This window comes from Notamacropus eugenii, chromosome 1, assembly GCF_028372415.1.
Source record: "Notamacropus eugenii isolate mMacEug1 chromosome 1, mMacEug1.pri_v2, whole genome shotgun sequence".
In the NCBI taxonomy this organism is placed as follows: Eukaryota; Metazoa; Chordata; class Mammalia; order Diprotodontia; family Macropodidae; genus Notamacropus; species Notamacropus eugenii.
Window position 1 is genome coordinate 392,589,214 of NC_092872.1, and position 21,688 is coordinate 392,610,901.

The following is a 21,688-nucleotide window of genomic DNA, read 5'->3' on the forward strand; positions in this document are numbered from 1 at the left end:
TCTGATTCATAAAAGTAAAAATAAAAATGGTTGTTGTTATGGGATCAAAATGGTAAAAAGACTGTAAAATTCTTAACATAATGACTGGTGTATAATTGTTAATTTTGAAGTGGTTTTAATTACTAAAGGTAATAAGTTCAACAATTTCTTGAAATGTATGTAATACCATCTGAAGTTATTGTTGTACTAAAACTGTATTTCTAAGATTGTATTTCTGAATTTCTCTTTAATTGTAAAATTTTAGTGACCTGTAATCCAGAAATTGTGTTAAATAAAGGAAATTTGAATTTGAATTTTGTTGAAACTAAAAGATGTTGGGAAAATTGTGCAAAACCAACAATGTTACTCTATTAATCCTACTAACCTTGTCTTATAATATTTTGCAATTTCCATTTAGAAAACCAGGTATTTTTACCTTTGCCTGTTAAAGAGGTTAAAGCTAAAGCAATTTGGCTGCCATTTGTAAAAATTGTAAGATTGTTAACTAAGTTATTTGTAGTTACTCTTTTAATACTGAACCTAAAGTTGTTCATTGGTTACTGTGTATGGAAAGAAAGCAATTGAGTGAAAATTTTATTTAGATTGGTTTTGTCCATTCCAGTTCTCTTGTATGTTTTGGGTGTTGGCAGGCATGGGATCTGTTCCAATTCCCCTTATTTTGTAAAATTGCTAAGTCCTCTGGAAACCATCCATGTGGGCAAGATCATCAACCCTAGGAAATGAACTTGTTTGGTTTATGTACTTCCTAAACAAGGAATGTGATTTGCTCAGAAGTTGTAATAGGTAGAAAGGATTTTTAACAATTGGTTTTTATATCATGACAAATTTTAAATTTGAGAAGGAAAGATATTAAATGGAATCCCTTATGTATGTGAATCCTGATAAATCTTTATTGCTTATTGCAACTCCATGATAATAGAAATAACTGGTTCTAAGATGTGATTAGTGAAATTTGCTGTTTAAGGTAAAAGGCATTTGGGACCATACCTATTTTTGTTTTGAGTTTGAATTTGGGTATAGTTGTTTACATTAAATTGGTATCTGAGAGAAATGCCATTAGGTAGTCGGAGGGAATGTGATCCTGTATTGTTAACAGGTGAAGTTTGAATTTGGAAAGGAAAGACCAAGGAGACAATTCTAGTCTCAATCTAGGATGGGATCCCCCTGGCTCAGTTTCTTCATTGTGTTCCTTTTAAAAGGAATGTTTCCCATCTGACTATTCCTGAGTCTGGCTTCGAAACAGATCATTGCATAATTGGAGAATTTCACTCTTATCTGAATTTAAACAGAGTTAAGGGTGTTTTTTCTTGTCATATTTGGGATGTCACATGTCCCTGCTTTTTTCCTTCTAAAGCAAATTTCTATGATCAATAACAAGTAGTCAGTAAAATCTGTGAACTCTTTTGTATAATCTTATTGGTAAATCAAATATTATTTTTTATCTAAAATTAGAACATGTGCAGAAATTTATGTGAACTACTTAAGACTCAACTTAAGATGTCTCCATTGTTTAAAAGGATTTTAAAAGCAGTAGCATTTTTCTGTAATCAGTCTCTTACTGTTATCAATATGAGATTCCCTTATGCCCTTTTACTAAAGTATTTTGTGATATCTAGGAATTCTGTAATAATTAAGAATTTAGTTTGTAATACTTTGAGAATTCACATTACTTAAGGACATTTTTATAACAACTTACCTTTAATGAACTCAATTTCAAAGTTTTATTTTTGCTTCAAAGTGAAGAGAGCTATAAGTTTATTGACAACATCAGGATAAATTTTAAACTGTTTTAAAGAAAATAAAAATTTTTGGAAGAAATGTCTTTCAAAAAAAGGTTGAAGTCTACTAAATTTTCATTTTCCAGATAATGTATTGCTAAATTAAATGTAATGATTTCTAAAGCAGAAAAGAACTTGCTGTTTTGATCTTAATTTGTAGTCATTCTATGGCCAAAACAAAAGCAAAAATTAAGAGATATTACTGGTCTATTAAATGTTACATCAGATAGCAAATATGTAATATATGTTAGTGTTTGAACTTATTAACAACTTAATTTCTAAAGTTTCTCTTCCAGAGGAATATAATCAGAAAAAGATAAACAAGCCTGTGGATCAACGATGTACATCTATTCAGTTGCGAGGTTCAAGTTAGAAACCTCTTTTGTTTAAGGCAATACAGCTATGCTAATGAAGAGTAATAACTTGTGAGCTATCTTGTCTACGGTAGAAATAAAAAGGAAAGTGAAGTAGTCTGAATAATGGGTTCAAGAGATTTTGAAAGATAAATAAAGGTTTGATTGAAAATATGGAAGGCAGATGAGAAGATTTTGGACAGATGGAGGTCATCCAAGCCCCTCCTATCTCCAGATAGTTGCTCTGGATATCTCTGTACCAGTCTCAGATAGTTTAAGTATGTTGAGAGAGTGTGGAGAAGCATTTTCAGAAGACAGAAAAATGATGTCACTTGATTTGATAATTAATAGCCCAATCAAATTTGAGGTGGCCCTACCTAAAGGATGCCAAACCATATTTAACCCTTTCTAGTCATTTTTTGGCCTTTGTTTGCTTTCCAGATTTGTCTCCTCCAGGTTTCGTGCCCTCCACTTGCAGATGACTGTTTTGGCTGTACATCACCCTCTGTCTGAGACCATTACACATCACCATCTGGACCACATTCCTGATACTGACTAAAGAATCAGTTCCTTTAATGGGACTTCTCAAGGTAGGGACAGTTCTGTGTCCAATCCCAGCATGAAGCAGTTTCAGAATCTGAGACCTTCGTCCCTTACCCCAAAAGATTTTGGTTCCCATCTGTTTAAGGGTGGAATGATGGGGTGCTTGGGTTCATGCACTTGGACCCCAATTCTAAAATCACATTTCTCTTTAAAAATCACATTTCTCCCTACCTTAAAATACTATCTCAGGCACTGTCTCTCTCAAGACAACTACAGCTGCCCAGCAAATCAAAATTATAATATGGTTAACTGGATTATTTCAAGCAATGAATCAACATTCTGGCAAGCCCCAGCACCTATATTTGCTACTCTCTTAAGTAATTTTCCTGTGAATTAAATTACACAAACATTAGTTCTCCTGCTGTATAAAATCTATGCCTTTTACTCACCCATCTTCTAAGATACCTGTTATACAGCAAATCATATTGATTTATTCTCAGTGGAATATACCAGAAACTAATTCTATACTATTGAACACTACTTCTTAAACTCTTTTTTAATATGGGTTAATGCATCAAGTATAACAAATCGCTCCACTTGGGTCCAATATTTGAAACTGATACACAGGACACAGCCATTAAAACATTGTCCCTCAATAATTAGAGTCCCTGACAGTTGTGTCAATGTAATCCAAAGCATGCAGAAATCATTATTGCATTATAATATCACCTTCTCACAACTAAAATTATGTGCCTGGTGCAAAAGGGCATAGTATGACACTCTACTTGGTGGAGCAGGAACACGTTTGGGCATAGTGAACTCAGCAGACCTTGAGGCCCTCTCCAGCAGACTGTGCAGTGGTGGCCGGGATCTATCTGAAGCTTTAACCATTAATGCTCAATGGCTGCTCACAATGATATTACCCCACCAACTTACTTTGAATTACCCGTCAGTTCCTGACAATCTTTAATTCCTCTGCCCTTGCCAGCTTACAAGTTATTTAATTGGACTCAATGCTCTATGGCAAACATGCATATGTTAATACAAAAAGAAAATGCCCAGAGGTTTCTATTATCCAGAGACTCTCAATTATGGGAAACAGTGTTTAAAGATTTTATATCTCAGGATCATTTGGTATCTAACACAATATTGCATCCCAAATGTGATAGTGGCTCGTGCATTGGCAATCAAATTCATTATGAAGTCAAGTCTGCCAGTGTGCACTTTTCATGTTATTCCTTTTATCTTACACTCATATTTTGCTTTGCCTCATATTAATGGACAATACATAGACCTAAATAATTTTGCTCATACTTTAGTTGATTGCACAAATTGTAATTGTGGACTTGTGTGTGGAATGGTCATGCAAAAATTGGAACCCTTTCTATTAAGTCATTCCGCTAATCTATGTAATTGTATTCTATATACTATGTCAAATTTCTCTATGTTATATGAAGTATCTGTTCATCCTCTCTGCGTAGTCTCTAACAATCAAACTGACTTGAATTCTGTAGGGCAAGTAGCAGCCTCATTTGCTGGCCATATACAAAATGTGAGTTTTCTCCTTTGGCAGGGTGAGGATTTCTACATTTCCCCTGACATAGAGGATGATGTTAATCTGTCTTGGGTATCGAAACTATTACCTCTGCCCTATATGTATTTATCTTTGGAACCTTTAGTTTTTATTCTAAATTCTTTTGCCGAATTGAAGCAACTATTAAAGGAAAACCAAAGGGCTCTACGTGAACATTGAATACAAACTCATATAGTTGCTGGAAAATTAATAGAGGCCTCTCATTTATTAACTTCTGAAACCAATCATCATTGGTATGACTTTTTATTTAGATCCCCTTCTGCACAAGAATATTTTTCTATACTAGCTCACTCCATGTTAATTTTTACTATTATACTTACTATATTATGCATATATAATTGTTGCGTTTTTCTAAAAAATACATATATGTATATACACTAAATTGACCCCTAAAGTTTCAATGGCCTACACTCTCAACATGTCAGAACTTAAGGCTGAATGGTCAATCTAGAAGTTCTTCCATATTTCAGTGTAGGTCCTGCACATAGGATCTTGAAGACATGAAAAATCCTACACAGACACAGAATATCTGCTGCCTTGAGAACCTAGCCCAGATCTTGAAGACATGAAAAATCCTACACAGACACAGAACATCTGCTGCCTTGAGAACCTAGCCAGTTCTCTAAGGACAAACATTAGGCATGTACTCCATCACGAGGTTTAGCTACCCTCTCGACGAACAACATACAAGGTAGTTGATAATTAGCCTCTTTGTTGGCAGTCAGCCTTCTTTGTTTGGAAGTGTTTATTAAGTCTCTGTTCCAAGGAGAACTTTGGAATCTCACTCATGGAGAGGACGTTCTGCCTGGGACCCTTGCTCCCAATACAGACCCTGAAAGCTGTATCCCAGGAGAGAGATGAGGTTCCATCATTCAATGCTGTTGTCACCAAGGACAAGTCTCTTGAGTAAATTCTCTTGAAGGGTATGTCACCCTACAATTGGCATAATCAAGGCAGAGCAGATTCTGTGTCATTATAATTTGTGTACTTCGCAGGATATGCAGTGTTATACAGTAAACTTCATGTGACTCAATGCAATACCAAACAATAAGTATCTGTATTTATACACAACTATGCTTGGTCCTGGAGAGGTAAGCATTTGATATTAGCCTTGTTTTCAAGGAGTTTATGGTATAATGAGAGAACATTTACATAAATACTTATGAAACAAGGTGCAGTGAAATAAGTGCAAAAGGGAAACTAGATGAAGTGCTCTGAGAAATTTGAAAAGAGAGAGATTATTTCTCTTTGAGGTATATTCTAGGTAAAACTTTTTAGGGAATCTAGATTATAGCAGCCCCCAGAAACTCTCCCTTATTTCCCGAAAGGATTAGCATTTGGCTGGTAGATTTCTTATCTACCTCAAATCTTGTCCTTTAAATAGGGTACTTCAAGATCCATATTGATATTCTCTAAAATTCTCTTTCTGAATCTATTTATCTATGAGAATCTAGTCTTCAACTGCAACTCAGTCACATATAAGGATGACAATAGCCTTGATTTTACCGTCAGATACAAATTCTTCCTGTTCCTGATCAGGAACTGTGAAATGATTTTATCTGATCATGACCTTCCATCATTCCAACTTTTCTTTACTCTTTTCTAGACCTACTCTTTGCAGTCAGTGTGATACAGACATTACAGTCATGAGAACTTTCCCTAATTAAATTTTTTCTGTTTTGATTTTCCCCACTCACAATCTCAATCATTTGGTAATCGATTCAATTCTCTTCCAGCCTCTATTCCTAAATTTTTCCTCCATTGGTCATGCCTTTCCAAATACTAATGAGAACTAAAGTTGCCTTCTTCAATTCTACTCATTTCATAGGGAAAAAAAGCTAAGAAATTCACTCAACTGGGCTAACTGGGTACACTACAAATTTATTATATCTAATTCCAGTTGGATCTTAACTTCAGCAAGAATTTTGCTTCCTCCTAATTGATTCTCCGTTCTTTGCATTTACTGTCATATATTTCTTCTCTCTTAGAGCTCTCTAAAATATCTCCTATCATCACATCTTTGTTCTTAAATTTATTTTCAATCTTTAGCATTTACTTCCACAAAATTTTGAATTTCAAATTTTCTTCTCATATTGCTCCTTCCCCACCCCAATACAGTGTGTATTCTGATTACCCTTTCTTACAATATACCCTCCATTTTATCACCTCCCCCCCCACACACTTATCACTTTCCCTTCTATTTTCCTATAGGGCAAGATAGATTTCTATACACCATTCCCTATATATCTTATTTCCTAGTTGTATGTAAAAACAATGTCTAACATTCATGTTTAAAGCTTTAAGTTTCATATTCTTTCCCCTCCCTCCTCCCCACCCACCCCCAATGAGAAGACAACCAATTCAATATAGGTTATGCATATGTGATCTTGCAAAACACTTCCATAATAGTCATGTTGCAAAAGACTAACTATATTTCCTTCTATCATATCCTGCCCACCATTTATTCTGTTCTCTCCTTTGATCTATCCCTCTACTAAAATGTTTTATTTCTAATACCTCTTTCCCAATGTGCAGTCCCTTCTATTATCTCCCCTCTCTTATCCCCTTTCCCCCTGCTTTTCTGTAGGGTAAGATAAACTTCCATACCCAACTGAGCATGTGTGCTATTCCCTCCTAAAACCAAATCTCATGAAAGTAAGGTTCACTTAATCCCTCTCATCTTTCCCTTCTTCTACTCCATTGTAAATACTCTTTCTTGCCTCTTTTATATGAGATGATTTACTACATCTACATCATCTTTTCTCTTTCTTCTACTACATTCCTCTTAACATTTGATTTTCTTTTTTAGATATCATTCCTTCATATTCAGCTCACTCTGTGCCTACTGTCTCTGTCTCTTTCTCTCTTCATAAAGATAAATATACATATACATACATACATACATATATATACATGCATACACATATGTACATATACACAGACATGTATATGTGTATACATATACATAGATATGCATACATGCATATATAAATACATGCACAAATTCCCTCCAACTACTGAGGAAGTATACTGGTAAAGGTCTCATAAGCTACACATATCATGTTTCCATATAGGAACATAAAGAGTTCAACTTTAATAAGTCTCTTAAGGTTTCTCTTTCTTATTTACCTTTTTGTCCTTCTCTCATTTTCATATTTGAAAGTCAAATTTTCTATTCAGCTCTGGTCTTTTCAGCAAGAATGTTTGGAAGTCCTCTATTTCATTAAACGTCCATATTTTTAACCTGAACTATGAAGGTCAGTTTTGCTAGGTAGGTGATTATTTGTTTTAATCCTATCTCCTTTGACCACCAGGATATCATATTCCAAGCCTTTCAATACCTTAGTGTGGAAGACACTAAGTCTTGTATTATCCTAATTGTGTTTTTACAGTACTTGAAATGTTTCTTTCTGGTCACTTGTAATATTTTCTACTTGTCTGGTGAACTCTGGAATTTAACTGGAATATTCCTAGTTTTACTTTTGATATCCTTCCAACAGGTGATCAGAGGATTATATTTTACCCTGTGGTTCTAGAACACTGGTGCAGTTTTCCTTGATCATTTCTTGAAAGTTTGGGTCCAGGCTTTTTTTTTTGATCATGGCTTTCCAGTTGTCCAATAATTTTTAAATTATCTCTTGTGGATCTATTTTCCAGGTCGGTTGTTTTTCCAATGACATAATTCACATTTTCTTCTATTTTTTTCATTCTTTTGGGTTTGTTTCATAATTTCTTGATTTCTCATAAAGTCATTGGCTTCCATCTGCTCCATTCTAATTTTTAAAGAATTATTTTCTTCAGTGAATTTTTGAGTCTCTTTTTTCCATTTGACCTATTTGGCTTTTTAAGGCATTCTTCTCCTCATTTTTTTGTACCTCTTTTCCATTTGGGAGAGTCTTTTTTCAAGGTGATATTTTCTTCAGCATTTTTTATTTCCTTTACCAAGTTGTTGACTCTTTTTTTTATGATTTTCTTGCATCACTCTCACTTCTCTTCCTATTTTTTCCTCTACTTCTCTTACCTGATTTTCAAAATTCTTTTTAAGCCCTTCCATGTCCTGAGATGAATTCATAGTTTTCTTGGATGGAAGAGTTTTGGCTTCGTTGTCTTCTTCTGGTTGTATATTTTGATCTTCCTTGTCATCAGTGACCTAAGAAAATACGTCTTCACTGAGAAAGTAAGAATTTATAGTCTGTTTCTTTTTTCCCAGCCAATTACTTGACTTTTGAGCTCTTTTTTAAGTGTAGGGCTCCAGAAGCAATCTCTGCCTCAGCAGTAGCTGCCATCCTATGGGCTGGGGACAGGGCTGGGGTTGGGGGTAGCTCCAGACTGTACTCTCCTCTTACCCAGGTGAGAGATCCTTCCCACTGACTTTTGAAGCTGTCTTTGACCTTTGTGGGTTGAGATGTTTGGAAACAGCAGAAGAAACCAGTGATTCAGTCCCCTAAGACCTATTTCAGGTCTGCCCATGATGGTGGGGACAACACTGAACTGCTCTGCTCCCAGGTAGGAGCAATAGACCTTTCGTGTTTATCTTCTAGATTGTCTTGGGCTGGAAATGTGCTTTAGTCTGTCCTTTTGCAGTTTCTGCTTCTCTAGAATTTGTTTAAAGTCATTTTTACAGGTTTTTCAGGGGTTTTGGGGGAAATCTCTAGCAGGGCCAAGCTTCTATGTGGCCATATTGGCTCTACCCTTCTCTCATCAAATCAATTGAATTTCTAATTTGATAATTTAGTGGGAAAATGAAAGCTATTCATTTTGAGTTCCCTCTTCTTTACTTTTTGTCTTGCCACATTATCTTCAACTGTCTTCCTTTACTGCAATATTTAACAAAAGTCATTACAAAGGCCACCCCATCTCTCTTCTTTTATATAGATAGATGGGCAGATAGATAGATTACATATCCCATCACTTTCCCTTTCCTTCAACAGATTGTTCCAACTATTATTCCTTCTGTCTCTGTTTCCATCTGTCTTTGTCTCTCTATCTTTGTCCCTCTCTCAACTTTATTCTCTCTGTCTCATGTTTAATCTCTATTAACTGGCCCCTTCACTCTTACCTGCAAATAGTTCCTATTCTCCTTCATTCTTAAAAATAAAGACCCTTCACTAAATTCTAACTTCTCTTCTAGTTTACATTCTATATCCCTACGCTTCTCTCCAAAATTTTCTTATATAAAATATCCACATATACTTCCTCTCCTTAAACTTCTCTCAAAGTTTTCTAATTCATTTGTATTCTCATGTTTTACCTCATCACTCAACTAAAACAGTTGTCTAAAGGTTACTAATCATCTTGATAGTCAAATTTCATTGCCTTTTCTCATTTCTCATCCTACTTGATTTATCTAACGCATTTGAAACTACCAGCAAACTTCTTTTGCTGGATCTCCTCTCTTCTCTGAATTACCATGACACTGCCCCCATTCAGTTCTCACCACTCTTCAGGCTCCTTTGTTAAATATTCACCTATGTTAAACCGCTAACTGTAAATACTCCCCAAGGCTCTGTCCTGAGACTTCTTCATTTCCACTGGATACTCTCTCATTTAATAACCTCATCACTTAGGGTTGCAATTATCATCTTTAAACAGATGACTCCTAGTTTCACATCATCAAGTACAAATCTCTCTCCTGACATCCTGTTTTGAAATCACTATCTGCCTATTGAACATTTCCAAGTGGGTAATGTATAAGCATCTCAAACTTAATGTGATCAAAAGAGAACTCATTATCTGTATCTCAGAAGCTACCTTCCTTCTGAAATTCCCTGTTTATATCAAGGACACTGCCAATGTTGCTGTTCCTCATGAAGAAAATTAATATTATGCTGTGTCACTTAACAATTAATATTACTCTGTAATTTATCCCTTTTCTTTATAAAAAACAAGAAACCTGTTTCTTAATCTAGTTCACTAGGCCAGGTGGAGTAATGTGATCATTCCTAGCCTCAGGGCATTCTCTAGTTAACCAGTTTAAGTGGGACCTTTGCCTCTATTTATAAACAACAGAGAATTGGCTTGAGTTAGGCCCTTCTAGGTCCTTCTTTTTGTTAAAATTACGGATGATTTAAGAGGCCAAATTTCAGTGGGAAGGAGGAACCTGATTGGGATAGTTCTGATTTTCTGGTCAAGATTAGTAGAGGCAGATGGGACCTATAAATCAATTTGCATTCCTAAATTGTCAGAGAGGCACATGATCAGTTACACCTGAAAATCAGCCCACTTTCTTCATGGAAAGTATGGCAAATAGGCAGTAAGGTACTGCCAATCACCAAAAGCTTCAATCTTTCACTAGAGATTACTGTAAATACACTTTTTGCAAATATTTTTGTAACAAAACATGAATTCTAATATGTACTTTTCCTAACACAGTAACCATGAAATAAATCATAAAATGAAGTAAACAAAATAAAATTGGTAACATGAAAAGCATTTTGTTCCCTAGTAATCCCCTAAAATTCTGTGATATTTTATGATAACATCTTAATAAAAAACACTCATTGATTTCAGACAATATTCACTTTTCATAACTTGTGAAATCTACAATGTGATAAATACTGTACAGAGAGCAAAATTCATAAAAATTAAAATATTCTTAACCTGAATCTTATTTTTCACTCTGTCATATGGCAGAGTGAGGGCATTGTACTATGCAGTATACTGCTGTAAACCTCTCTTCCTTGGCTGCCCTTTGAAAATCAAATGAGAGGTTGTTGGGACTTTAGTCACTACTGTCTGAAGACACTGAGACTACCAAGGTCTTGACATCAGCTTTGACATGCTATTTTTCATGGCTAGTGAATGGAGTTAGAGATTATGAAGGAGGAACCAGTTTGATTAGATCAGCAAGGGTGCAATAGCAGCAGAAAACGTAAGTTTTCAGGGCAAACAATGAGAACATGCAGGGAATTCACAGGGAGCTCTTTAGTCTACAGTTGCAAGGTGAATAAGAACAGGGAAGCACCTAATAGGACATTAGCCTCTCCATTAATCACTCCTTTCTTTTTTTCTCTATTGTGTGGAGCCATGAATGTGTGTACCAATGCAAAAGTAAAAATGTTACTAATAAAATCACACAATGCTTGAAGACATGAAAGTTAAATATGTACACATTGGGGAGTGACTATTTTCTTTGTATGTATTTCCTATAGAATTGTACATATAGTCTTCCATGTTAGAAGAAAATTTTCTTTAGTGTTGGTACTTTTCCCCCCTTATTTGTATCCCCAGTGACCTACAGGTTTATTCTTAACTGTCTTCTTTTTCTTTTCTTTTCAAATGAGGGGGGAGATGTAGTCACTTGAGAGATCTCTGGGTCTGACCTTTCTCCTTTTTCTCTTTCATGATCTTTCCTTCCATCTACTCCCTGTTCGAGGAAGGAAGGTGACACAATACAAATAATTTTGGACTTAGATATAGGAAGTCCCAAGTTCAAACGTTACCACAAATGTTTATATGATGCCAAGCAAGTCATTTAATCTTTTTATACTTCAGTTTCATCATATGTAAAATGGGAATAATAATGCCTACCTCTCAAGATTATTGTGAGGCTGAACATTAGATAGTATTTGTAAAGCACTTTGTAAACCTTAAAATACTATATAAATGGTGGCAGGAGGAGGATTAAGAGAGAAAAAAAGGAGGAGGAGGAAAATTCTGGTCTGTAAAATGACTCTGCTCTTCAATAGAACAAGGTAACTTTGCAAAGGAAGGAATGGCTTCTGTCTTCTGAAGAATAACTCCAATGGGAATCAGTGGGATTGAGGGATGTGACTGAAGATTTCACCTAGAAGTAATGATGATATCTGGCCTTTTTTCAGAAAGAGATTTACAATAATGTAATGCTGTAAAATTTTAAAAAAAATTTATTCTACCTAGAACCTATAGTTTCTCAATCAAATGTGATCTACTATTTAAAGAAGGTGAAAAACATTGGATACTGGAGAAGGACATGCTGAGGTTTAGCTCTCCAGGTAAATAACTTTAAAAAGACAAAAACAACAAAAAAGTTACATAGGAAGTAGATAACCAAGACAAATGACATTCTACCTTCTGCCCTGCTACTTCCTTGATTCAGTCCACTCGAAACACTGCTGTACACCAGACCTAACAACAGGAGACATTTTTCTAATCCTTAAATAATTAATATATTCATCTTTAAAACTCCTGCAGTGAGCCTGAGCTATTTTTATTGTTGAGTATAAACTCATCTCACTCACTTTATCCATATACCTGGCCCCAGACCTGAGAGTTCCACCCATCTATCTACCCAGGACATCTACCATTTATCCCACCTAAAAATGCATACTATACTCCACCAATTTCTATCTTTCTTGGCACAGTCATTAAAGCTTTAGTTCCAATAATTCTGGAAAGAGTACTTCAATCAACTGCTCAGTGAATTAACTCATCACCCTTCTGATTCCTCAGAGGAAAACTCCCTTCCTTAACCATCACTTCCATTAATGTATTATTCTTTTAATCACAAATTATAGTATGTAAATTAATTGGAAAAAGAATGAATCTTGTTATTATCCCATTCAAGATCACAATGCTTATGCACTTACACTAGGTTGACTCAGAACAGTTGGAATCAACATGATGAAAGTAGATTGAATTGACTTCCCTACCTACCAGTCAGCTGTATACTGGATTGTCTGCCATATGAACTAGTTTTATTCTTCCTATGCTGTATTTTTAACTTGGTGAGGTTTTTATTTTAATTGTTCATTTTTGTTTTGTTTACTCATAGGTGCCACCTCAAGAAATCATGCAGAAGTTTTAGTTCTTAAAGACTCTATGAGTCATTTCAGTGGCTGTTGGTGGGGAGAAATTAATTCTTTAAGGATCATTTAAACCTCAAATGAAATAGTATCACTCTCACCAAACCACAAAAATTGTGGTCAAAAATTAAATGGTATGCCGAGATCTGTCAAACTATTGTTGCATAATAGTATAATTAATCCTCAAAAAACAGCCAAGATTTTCAGAGGGACCTGGCAGCTGGGTAGACATTACTGATTGCTTTGATGTATGATGTAACCTTCTTGAAGTTAAAATAACATGAGGAAAAGCAATTTAAATATTATTAATTATTGATATAATGAAAACTGCTTGTGAATATGAAAAACTACAGGCCAAAGCAAGCATTGGCATATTGAAGATTGGAAAAAAAATTACTAATGAAATTGAATTTTCATTCAAAGTCATACAAAAATATTTGCCAGACGAAGTCCAGGTGATCCTATAAAAATTAGGTACCTCCATTAGGTACCAGCAAAGTAGTCAAAGAAAATAATTTTGTACCAGCTAGCTTCCAGCCTATGTGGACATATTAAAAAAAAATTGAAAACGTAAAATAGATCTCTAAAGAGATGTTGGGAGTAAGGTGAGTAAGGGAGTTTGTTGCTGTCATTTTTTTGACTTGTTTTTTTCATAAAATTTTTAGCTGAAGCTTTGAGAATTCATGAGCTCACTAAGCAAAAGATTGGAGAGAGATGTTCTAGAACAAATTCTTATGGAATGTTTTTATTACATGTATAAAGAAAAGATGAGGGACCAGATAAGGAGATGAAGGAAGAATGAAGCATCAGAAACACTGAAAAGTTCTCTGAGAGGTAGAAGAAACATGAGAATGGGAGGAAAGATGATCAAGAAGGAGGAAGAGTTGTGTAGTGTCAAATTTTGCACATAAATAAAGTAGGATGAGGATAAAAAACAAAAGATCCCCTAAATTTGCCAGTAAGCAGGATATTAGTGACTTTGATTATCAGTCAAATTCCATTGATTTATAGAGTGGATGTGTAGTGAGGAAATAGGTAGAGCAACACACATTACTTCTAGTAATTTGATAATGATTAGAATAGATGAAGGAACATGACTTTAAGGGACTGATGCATTCATGGGAAATATCAAGTACATGTTTGAAGAAAAAACACGTTTAAGCATTCTAACATGAATTGGTTTTCATGAAGATAGTATAACAACATACTTTCAGTTACAGTTTTCAATAGAAATCCTTCTATACTTTATGATTTCAGAGTTCAAACAGACTTCCTAGTTCACCTAGCTCAATTTGTTCCTGAAGTAAGAGTCTTCTCTAAAGCAGTCCTTCAAAAATGGTCATCAAGCAGCCCAGCACAGGTGTGGAGAGGAGTGCAAACCAGTGTGGGCCGCACCTTGGCAAGGACAGGACTGGAATAGGCATCAAGGTGCCATGCACCAATAAAAGCTCTGGCTCTCACATTCCTCAACTCACAAATGCCAAAGACAACTTCACAGGTCAGTGAGATAACTCTTTCACTTGGGTGAAAATGGAACTCGGCAGTCTAGCCCAGGCTCCAGGCAGCAGTAACTTCCATTGTTGGAGTCCTGGTCTAAATCCTCTGGAGAAACTGAGCAGCTGATCTGGATCTTACCCCTGAGTGGTTACCCTGGGGTGAGGAGGAGTGCTGGCGTGGTGGAACTAGTGGAGGCTCTGGAGAGAGAATCCTGCTCACAAACCAGAGCACAAGCCAGGAGAGGAATAAACTCCTCTCCTTTGATTGTGCCACATTGGGAGAACTGAGAACTTACAGGTCCCCAGAGTATATCCTCTCCTTGACAAAAAAACTTAAAGTCAAGGAACTCCCTGGGAAAATGTCCAAAAAAGGGGAAAAAAATAAGACAATAGAAGGTTACTTTCTTGGTGAGAAGATATTTTCTTCCATCCTTTCAGGTGAGGAGGAACAAAGCACACCATCAGAGGAAGACCTAGAAGTCAAGGGTTCTGCATCCAAAACCCCCAAAATAAATATGCAATGATCTCAGACTATGGAAGAGCTCAAAAAGGATTTGGAAAATTAAATAAGAGAGGTAGAGGGAAAATTGGGAAGAAAATCAGAGGGATGCAAAAAAAATCATGAAAAGCAAGTCAACAGCTAGTTAAAGGAGACCCCCAAAAAATGTTGAAGAAATTAAAACCTTTAAAAGTAGACTAACTCAAATGGCAAAGAGGCCCAAAAAATCAATGAGGAGAAGAATGCTTTAAAGAGCAGAATCAGCCAAAAGGAAAAGAAGGTTCAAAAGCTCACTGAAAATATTTCTGTAAAAATTAGAATGGAGCAGATGGCAGCAAATGACTCTATGAGAAATCAAGAAATTACAAAACAAAACCACAAAAATGAGGAAAATAGAAGATAATGTGAAATATCTCATTGGAAAAACGACTTACCAGGAAAATAGGTCCAAGAGAGACAATTTAAAAATTATGGACTATCTGAAAGCCATGATCAAAAAAAGAACCTACATGTCATCTTTCATGACATTGTCAAGGAAAACTGTCCTTATATTCTGGAACCAGAAGGTTAAAAAAATATTAAAAGAATTCTCCAATCACCTCCTGAAAGAGATCAGAAAAGAAAAATTCCTAGGAATATTGTAGCCAAACTCCAGAATTCCCAGGTCAAGGAGAAAGTATTGCAAGCAGCCAGAAAGAAATACAATGAAGATAAGACAGGATCTGGCAGCCTCTATATTAAGGGATTGAAGGGCTTGGAGTATGACATTCCAGAAGTCAAAGGAACTAGGACTAAAACCAAGAATCACCTATCCAACAAAACTAAGTATAGTACTTCAAGGGACAAAATGATCATTCAATGAAATAGAGGACTTTCAAGCACTATTGATGAAAATACAAGAGCTGAAGAGAAAATTTGACTTTCAAATACAACAATCAAAAGAAGCATGAAAAGGTAAGCAGGAAAGAGAAATCATAAGGGACATAATAAAGCTGAACTGTATGCATTCCTGTGTGGAAAGATAATATTTGCAACTCTTGAAACTTTTCTCAGTATTTGAGTAGTTGGAGTGTTTATACGCACACACACCCACACCCACACACATGCACACACACATGCGCACACACACACACTCATGCACGTGCATGCACACACACATATAGACAGAGGGCACAGAGTGAGTTGAATAGGAGGGGATGATATCTAAATATAGAAAATTAAGGGGTGAGAGAGGAATATATTGGGAGGAGAAAGGGAGAATTGGAACAGAGCAAATTAACTCTAATAATAAAAGTAAGAAAAAGCTTTTTCAATGGAGGGGAATAGGTGAAAGTGAGAGAGAAAAACTGAAGCTTACTCTCATCACATTTGACTTAAGGAAGGAGTAACATGCACACTTAATTTGGTATGAAAATCTATCTTACACTGGAGGAAAGCAGGGGAGAAAGTAGGATAGAAGGGAGGAGGGGGTAATTAGAAATGAAAACTTTTGGGGAGGGATAAGGTCAAAAGAGAGTATAGAATAAATGGGAGTCAGTATAGGATGGAGGGAAATATAGATAGTCTTTCACAACATGACAATTATGGAGATCTTTAGCAAAACTACACACACACACACACACATACACACACACACACACACATATATATATTATATTGAATTGCTTGCCTTCTTAGTGAGGATGGATGGGGAGGGAGGATGGGAGAGAAATTAGAACTCAAAGTTTTTGGAGGGAATGTTGAGAATTGCTTTTGTATGTAACTGAGAAATAAGAAATACAGGTAATAGGGAATAAAAATCTATCTTGCCCTACAGGAAAAGAGAGAAGATGAGGATAAGGGAAGTGAGGGGGCTAAGGGAGGGTAGATTGAGGGAAGGGGTAGTCAGAATTCAGGGTGCTTTGGGGTGGGGGGAGGAGAGAGATGGGGAGAAAAACTTGAAACTCAGAATCTTGAGGAAATGAATGTTGAAAGCTAAAAATGAATAAATAAATTGGGAAAAAGAAAATAAAATTGAATTAGACTGAATCAAAATCAAAGTATATGTTAAAAATGGAAAGCTATAAAAATTCTGAAAAAAATTAAAAGTAAATCCAAAATAGTCATCAATTCTTGGAAACCCATTCCTGAATGGACTGCCCAATGATCTCTAGAATAAAATATAAACCCCTAACTTTGACATTAAGATCTTTCATAAATTGTCTCCAATCGAAAAACTTTTCAACTTAACCACACTTTAGTTCGTTTCATCCACTCTTTGATTTAGAGCACACTGGACTTCTCATTTTTCCTCATGTAACACCTTAAGTGCTTTCTCTGTCCCTATACACTCACTGTCCCCCTTCCTCCCCCAACTGGGAATGAATATTCTCCTCTCTTCTTCATTTTAGGAATCCTAGTTTTCTTTTAGACTCAGTTCAAACACACTTTCTATGTGAAGGTTTCTCTAATCCTTTCAATTTATAGTTCCTCCCTACCCCAAATTATGTCGCATTTACTTTGCTTTTGTTTTATATGTACTTGTGTAAGTAAACTTTGTGTCTCTTCAGACAGATTTTTCCTGAGGACAGGGGCTATCACAGCTTTGCCTTAAGGCCACCAGAACTTGGCAAAAGTATTATAGGTATTTAATAAATGCTTATTGATTTGTTGGTTGATTAATTGATATAGCTAAATGGCACAATGGGCATAATACTGGGCATGAAGTCAGTAAGACCTAATTTAAAGTCTAATTAAAACCTCAGAAACTTAATTACTATGTGATCCGTGGCATATCACTCATTCTCTGACTCAGTTTCTTCATATTTAAAAATAAAGCAGTTGGACTTGGTGGCTTCTAAGTTCCCCTTCACTTCTAAATCTAGAATTCTGTGACTGAGGAAAAATTTACTACCTCTTTAGTCTGACTTTTATACTTTTGGCTGCTTCTAATTGTTAGGAAATTTCTTTTATCTTTTCCCCTGCATAATAATGGTAAACCAGCTTCTTGGTAATTTCTACCTAGCTCTTCCATCTGCAAGATTATAGATCTTAAAATACTTGAAGTTTAGATGAAGTTCCATTAACCAATCTTTTTTTTTTCAGTTGAATCAACTCATCATTATAATCACTTTCTTCTGTGTATACTGACTTTGAAAATCTCAAACTTTGAGGAGGAACATTATATTTCTATTACCATAGTCTAAAATGGCATTCTTGGCTCTGACTGTCATGAAACAATGCAAATATAATGTTCTACTGGTTCCTTAAGTTCCTGTGGCCCTAGTTAAACAAATTGCTGTCTTTTCTGTCCTATATATCACTAGTTGATTGTTTGAACCTATGTCAAGGTTTTTGCATTTATTTCATTAAATTTCACCTCATTAGATTTAATACATCATTCCAACCTGTCAACATCATTCAAAATGATAATTATTTTCCACTAATTTTTTTCATCTGCAAATTTGTCAAGCATGAGGACTATGTCAACATTCAATAATAATGATGTTGAAAAAATAACACTCAGGAAAAGGTCCTAAGTAATTCCTTGAGATCTTGTAGAAATTTGGCATTGAGCAATTAATTACTTCTCTGGGTCCAGTAATTCAACTGATTGTGATACCATCTAATATTTCCTCCAGTCCCGTAGGAATCTATGTCTTTGTCTAAGAGAGTATCACAATAATTTGATAAACACCTTATTGAAATCCAGTTATAATGTTTCTAGAACATTCCTGATCCAGTCATCTTGTCAAAAAATGAAGTGAGGATACTCCTGTATGACTTATTCTTGAAAGAGATAACTGGTTTTTAACTATCATTGTTCTGCTTACCATGTGATGCCAGTCCAGTCCTTTTCAGATATAGATGATCTTCAACCCTCTTCAAGATTATTATTTATTGTAAGGCTGGTTTAATATTAGAGAAACTTATCAGAATAATTCTTTATATCAAAAACAAAACTTTATATCAGTAATAGAAACCATATGATTATCTCAAATGCAGAAAAAGTTTTTGAAAAAATACAACACAAATTCCTATTAAAAACACTAGAAAGCATAGGAATAAAGGGAGATTTCCTTAAAATGATTAATAGTATCTATCTAAAACCTTCAGCAAACATTATAAATAATGGGGATAAGCTAGATGCATTTCCAATAAGATCAGGTTGAAACAATGATATTCATTATTTCCAATGTTATTCAATATGGTACTAGAAAGGTTAGCTTTAGCAATAAGAGAAGAATAAGAACCTGAAAGAATTAGAATAGGCAAAGAAGAAACTAAGTCATCACTCTTTGCAGACAATATGATAATATACTTAGAGAGTCCTAGAGAATCAAGTGAAAAACTACTTTAGCAAAGTTGCAGGATATAAAATAACCCCACTTAATAAACTCACCTTGGCATTTCTATATATTAGAAAAAAAATCCAACAGCAAGAGATAGAAAGATAAATTCAATTTAAAGATACTGTAGACATTATAAAATATTTAGGAGTCTACTTGCCAAAACAAACCCAGGAACTATATGAAGACAATTACAAAACACACAAATAAAGTCAGATCTAAATAATTGAAAAAAAAATATCAGTTGCTCAGGGCTAGGCCAAGCTAATATAATAATAATAAAAAAAAACATTTCTCCCTAAATTAATTTATTTATTCAGTGGCATACCAATCAAACTACCAAAATTCATTTTGCAAAGCTCAAAAATAATATCAAAATTCGTCTATAAGAACAAAAGTTCCAGAATATCAAGAGAACTAATGTAAAGAAATGCTAATCATACCAGGGTTTAAATTGTATTATACAGTAGGAATCATGAAGATGATTTGGTACTGGTTAAGAAATAGAAAGGTAGATCAGTGAAATAGATTGGTACACAAGACACAGTTGTCAATAATTACAGCAATCTATCATTTTATAAACCCAAAGACCCCACCCCCTGGGATAAGAATTCACTATTTGACAGAATATGCTGGGAAAACTGAAAAATAGCATGCCAGCAATTGGGCACTGACAAATGTCTGGCACTTTATACCAAAATAAAGTTCAAATGGGTAAATAATTTAGCATAATGACTGATGATATAGACAAGTTAGGTGAGCAAGGAATAGTTTGTCTGTCAGATTTATGGAGAATGGAGTAATTTATGACCAAACATTCTCAAACAACAGAACATTCTGAAAGCCTACCTTCTAAAATAACATTTCCCTCACCTCCCTTAAATGGTAATGTATTTCTCCTGAAGTTATCATTAATTAATCATTTGTAAATGTTGTTTGTACATAGTTATTAACATATTTTCTTCCCATTTAGACTATATTAAAAAAAAATCTTTCTTTGTATTCCCTTCACTTAACACGGGGTTTACCAAGTAGCAGGTGTTTAATAAATGTTTTTCAATTAATTTAATTGACTTCACTCCCCTGCCAGAGCTATTATGTGTTGAAATCTCAGAGAGAAACAAGCTATAATTCTACTGTTATTGGTATCTTACAAGTTATGGCATATTTATATATGCAGAAAGCATTATTAAAGTGCTAATGGGTATAGAAGATCTTATGTATGGATCAAAATCAACCAGTGTTTCAACTGTTTTTAATCAACTTTTTCTTTTTAAATGGAGTTTTAAATTGCCTTCAACATGCTGACCTTCTTATATGGAGTACGTTAGAACTATAATGAGAAGAGAAAAATACTTTTGCATAAAGAAAAAGTGTCAAATCAACTATAAAATGGTATAAAATATTTCTACTGTAATAGATATTTTGATGTGTGAAAGGAATAGAAAAATAGCTATGGTTAAATGAACACATGTTAGTGTATTTAAATATGGATTCCTAGCCTTTTTGTGTACCATTGTTGTCTTTGCTTGTCTGCTGAAACCTTGCAACACTTTCAAAAATTTTTTTTAAAAATTCGTAATTGAAGGAATTATTAAATTTTACATACAAGTTAGTAAAAAGAAAGATATAATTTTGCCATCCAAGTTCATAGACATTTTAATTTAAGGTTTGGAAATTCTTATTTAAAGAAATATAGTTTTCAGATTGATTTATTTAAAGCAGTTTGGGGCACAAAATTAATTGTGTTGTAAAAATAAGGAATTAAAATTACATTGTAAAAATGATGGGATGATTTGTCATTTGCATATGTATAGTTTTATATTCAAATAGCACAAAATGCTTTTATCTATTAAATCTGAAAAAAGATTACCAAGACAAAATTATTCCAAAAGCATAAAATAAGATTGGATTTTCCTCTTCAGATCATATTATTGCAGGGCAGTATGACTACTTATATCATTAGCATGCAGTTACTTTAAGACTGAAGAGAATACAACTTTTTAAAAAAGATAATTCAAAAAATTCTTTTATTGATTGATGTATAATTGAGAACCAACTTCTGAATGCTTAGTAAATATTTGGTGAATTGTTGCCTTGTAAGTGAGCTGGGTAATCCAGAGTGGGAAGATGTTCTGATAAAATCCTTAGGAAGGTGTAGAGGATAGAAGACTGAGTCAATGCTGAAGTTTGATGAACCAGACAGAAGACTCAGGAAGGCTCAAAAGGCAGCTTTACTGAAAATGTTTGAAAAGACCATCAGTAAACACAGGCAACTGACATAAAGCTTCAACTGCATGATACCCAAATGATT

At 34.7% G+C, this 21,688-nt stretch overlaps 1 long non-coding RNA gene across 1 annotated transcript; it reads left to right on the forward strand.

The window, feature by feature from the left end:
* Positions 1-2,575: 2,575 nt before the first annotated feature.
* Positions 2,576-16,481, forward strand: LOC140526087 (uncharacterized). Its single transcript, XR_011974233.1, has 3 exons — positions 2,576-2,721; positions 14,309-14,549; positions 14,986-16,481. It is a non-coding gene; the product is annotated as an uncharacterized lncRNA (long non-coding RNA).
* Positions 16,482-21,688: the final 5,207 nt, after the last annotated feature.